Source organism: Chenopodium album, chromosome 11 (genome assembly GCF_948465745.1).
Source record: "Chenopodium album chromosome 11, dcCheAlbu1.1, whole genome shotgun sequence".
NCBI lineage: Eukaryota > Viridiplantae > Streptophyta > Magnoliopsida > Caryophyllales > Amaranthaceae > Chenopodium > Chenopodium album.
In genome coordinates this window covers 5171226-5175791 of record NC_137844.1, presented here as the reverse complement: position 1 = coordinate 5175791, position 4566 = coordinate 5171226, and the positions used below count along the sequence as shown (strand labels likewise).

The following is a 4566-nucleotide window of genomic DNA, read 5'->3' as shown; positions in this document are numbered from 1 at the left end:
CAGAAACATTAGTAGAGTTAGTATCTATTTGTAGCCTTGCAGGGCTAGCAGGATTAGCGTTTGGTATAGAGGAATCTAGATCAGGAACTGGTCTATCTTCCTTTGGCATAGGAGGTCCATCATAATGTGAACCACTCCTTAGAGTGATTGCATTGGCATGATCTGTAGGATGGATAGGTTGTGATGGTAGAGCTCCCTGCTGATGGGATTGTAGGGTAGATGAAAGTTGTGCAATTTGATTGTCCATGATTTTATTATGGGCTAGGATGGAATCAATTTGCGCATCCCTACTCTCCATATGCTTTTGCATATTGGCAAGCATTGCTCTAATTTCTGTCATGGCAGGGTCGGAAGATGATAAGGGTGATGCTTGGCTTTTCTGGCCGGAATTAGGATGATAATATTTTTGCTGTGGTGGGGTTTACTGTTGTGGTTGTTGTGGAGGTGGAGGATTTTGTACATTGGTGCTCCGGTATGAAAGATATGGATGGTTCTTATAACCGGCATTGTAGGAATTGGAATATGGGTTATTCTGCCTATAGGTTTGAAAGGAATTAACTTGTTCCATAGAGCTCCTACAATCTTGCTCCCAATGCCTTACAATTCCACAATTTTCACAAAAAGCTTCATTGTTAGCAACAGTAGAAACATTAGCTACAGAGTTAGGAGCAACAGTAAGATTATCTAATTTTTGACAAATAGACGTTAATTGAGCTTGCAAAAAGGATACGGAATCGACATTATGTTTTCCTTTATTTGCAAACCCTCTCGGATTCCCGTACAAGGAATTGTGTATTGCCATGTCTTCGATAACCTGTCCTGCACCGTCCACATTTAAATTCATGAACCTCCCACTGGCTGCAGAATCTAGCACTGATCTAGAAGAATTTCCAAGTCCATTGTAGAATGCTTGGATCAATTGCCATTGTGCTAGATTGTGGTGGGGGCACTCTCTCTGTAGATCCTTGAACCTCTCCCAAGCCTCATATAGCGTTTCGTCGGCCTCTTGAGCGAAGTTCTAAATAGCACTCCTTAGTACCGTTGTTCTCTCTGCAGGATAGTATTTATTATAAAAATTCAAAGCAAGAGTTTCCCAGTCAGTAATACCAAGTGCAGTTCTATTCAAACCATTAAACCATAATTTAGCTTTGCCACATAAAGAAAAGGGAAAAAGAATCTCCCTGATTTAGTCTTGCGTGACCCCGGCTTGTCTAATGGTGTTACAATATTGGCAGAAATCTGCGATGTGAAGATTAGGATCTTCACCCTTAGCTCCACTGAATTGCTTCCTCTCTATCATAGTGATAAATTGGTGCTTGATTTCGAACTGAACTCCATCTAGTGCCGGAGTGGGAGTAAGGTGCGGGAAATCTGTGAGCTTCGGCTGCGAGTAGTCACTGAGTTTCTTCTGGGACGTCATCTCTGATTCGGAGTCTGAAGGAATATCTGTGTCACTAGAATCAGAGGGAGGATCTCTTCGACTGGTGTCCTCCTCGGAACCCGCCAGAATTTGTCTATAGATTTTCCTTTGCCTATGAAAAGAGCGCTCGATCTCAGGATCGAATGGGATGTAACCTAATCTGGAACACCTGGGCATAAACAAGGAACTAAAAGACAAATATGAGAATTGCCTCAAAGAACTAACGTTCTCTGAGACAAAAGGGGATAATCTAGACTACAAAAAATAATCAGAAAATAAAAATAAACCGTTTCCCCGGCAACGACGCCAAATTTTGACAGGTTAAAGTCGTATCCCCTAATCAAAAGTAAATACCTAAGTCCTCTAACTAAAGTAGATAGCGAAGTAGGGTCGTACTCCACAGGGAAACAAGTCTTTCTACTCCTAATTAATTATTATAATCTAAATTATCTAAGTAACCAATATTTTTGGGAATAAATTCTATACTACGAAGAATAAGGTCGAAAGAAATAAAGTAGGGGAAAAATCAAATATTAAAAGACCTAGGGCATAGGTTCACTAATAAATAATATTCCAGGGCAAATCATAATAAGCAATCATCAAGCATCATCATAACCAAACTAATCAAATAAATAAAGCAAAGCATAATCAAAGAAGTAAATAAAATAGCTGAAATTAAAAGAGAAGAAATTGTTACCAAAAGAAATCTAGATTAATGAAAGTAATTAAGAACAAAAGTTGAGAGAGAATTTAAGAGAGAGAAATATCCTAAGTAGAGATAGAAAATCTAAAGAAGAAGGTCCTCCAAAATTACGTACATAATTTGTACTTAAACATTCCTCAAAACAAAAATTAAAACTAATCTAATCAGCTCTGAGAAAAACACGCGCCCGATCGGGCGAAGGGCCACCCGATCGGGCCCGCCTTTTTTTCCTTGCCCGCTGCTGGTGTGCCGCACCCGATCGAGCTTACGCTCACCCGATCGGGCGCGCCTCTTCCTTGAGGGTCTTTATGCGCGCAGCCGCCCGATTGGGCGTATGCTTGCCCGATCGGGCCCGATCTTCTTCTTCGAGGCTTGGATTTCGATTGGGCTAAATTCCTCGGCCCAATCTAAGTTTCCTCATCGGGTCTTGATTAATCGATCCAATAGCCTCGGTATCTCATACCGAGCCCTTAATCATCGGCTCTCACCGATCCTGGGCTTCAAGAGTGGTCGTGTCCTTCTAGCTTCTGTAGTTGATCCATAAAAACCCGGAAAAATGCTCCAAAAGTGCAATTTCCTGTAAAATACAACTAAAACTACGCAAACACTAGAAAACACAAATTAGTAATAAAAGTGGCTTTAAAGAGCCAAAAACACCACTAATTATGACCGTGGGACGGGGGTAAAACACTATATAAATTGGATATATCAGACAGCTAAAGATGGACATCGTGTCGTGCCGTGCCGGGGTGGTTGGCGTGCCGTGCCGTGCCAAAATTTGGCACACCCTAGCCCACGGCACGGCCCACGTGCCTGGCGGGCCGTGCCGTGCCGGGTCGCGGGCCATCCCGTTTTTTTATTTTTTTTTATAATAATAATAAATGTAAATAAAAAAACGAAATGTATATTTTTTTAAGTGCAACTTAATTTTATATAAATAATGTTATTAATTTATGTTTATGTTAATGTTAATATATTTTGTTTTGAACAACTTTATTTTAATTAAGTTTATATAAATTATTTATGTAATTATGTTTAAGTTTATATAAATAATTTTATTAATTTAGCAAAAAACAATATAATAAAAAAAATTATGAGTGCGATAAGCCGAAAACACAAAAAAATTGATGAATAACTTATTTTATTATATGTCGGTAGCCGGTACGATAAATCGATAATACAAAAAATTAATGATAATTAAAAATCGTACAATAATTGGTGAATAACTTCATTTATTATACAGAATACGAGGTTCGATAATACAAAAATTGTACAATAGTGTGTAATGTAAATATGTAATTATTATTCTTCGTCTTCGTCTACGTCTTCGTCTTCTTGTGGTTCAAGTTCATCGGCCAATTGAGTTGATTGAGAAGTATGATGTAATACCTCGTATTTTTATACGTATTTTATTTAAAATAAATATTTTGAGATGTATTTAATTAAATTGAAATGTTTTATTTAAAGTATTTTAATTATTTATTTTAATAAGTTTGGAAATATTTTATAAAAGGAAAGTTTATTTAATTAATTATTTTATTAAGTTGGAATTTAATTTAGGAAATTTTTATTTTAGTAAAGTTTTATTAAGGAGGGGATTAGGAAAATTAAAAGAAAAAAGTTTAAGGAGAAGGGTTTCTAGAGAAGGGGTATAAATATTCAACACATGAGGCAAATCAAACTTTGCCCAGAGTAGAGAAAACCTAAGGTAAACTTCTCTCCCTTTTCTCTTTATTTTTCTTTCTTTTTCTTTCTCTTTTTCCCCTTCCCCTTTTCAGCCTCCCCTCCTCACCGCCGACCACCACCACCACCGGTGGGCCATCGACGCCAGCCACCAACAGCACCAGCCGGCAGTGGTGGCCGGCCAACCACCTTTTTCGAACAAAAAAAAAGTTTAATCCTAGATTTAATTATTAATTATGAGTTTTATGATTTGATTTTGATGTTTGATTATGAGTATTATGTTAATTAAATTTCATATTATGTTTTTAATTAAAAAGCCCTAATTTTTGAAACCCTAGGTTCTTGATTTATAAATTATTGAAGGATTATGATATATAATGGTGTAGACCTTTGATTAAAGTGTTTTAAGGCTAAATTACAGCAAGTTTTCATTAAAATATAGTGCTGGAATTTTTGGTAGAACATTAAAAATCAAGTTTCTGTAAGGAATTTTAATTACCAATTAATTGGGATTAAAGTATGATGTTTTAAATATAAATTTCAACTTAGTTTAATTAAATTATGAGGGGTTTTATAATAGTATATATTTCTGGAAATTTGTGTAGAAAAGATTTTAATACTCTTCTATGATTTTAAATTGTAGGAGACTTTGAAGTGAGTGATTTTTATTAATTGTGGCGATATTAAGATCGTATTCAAGGTACGTTCACGTACTTAGCATAATTTTATTGATGTAGTAGTATGCTAAATGTGCTTAATT

At 36.3% G+C, this 4566-nt stretch overlaps 1 non-coding gene across 1 annotated transcript; it reads left to right on the top strand.

Moving 5' to 3' along the window:
• Positions 1-932: 932 nt before the first annotated feature.
• Positions 933-1039, top strand: LOC145569753 (small nucleolar RNA R71). The gene has a single exon (XR_014096287.1). It is a non-coding gene; the product is annotated as a small nucleolar RNA R71 (small nucleolar RNA).
• The last annotated feature ends 3527 nt before the right edge of the window (positions 1040-4566 follow it).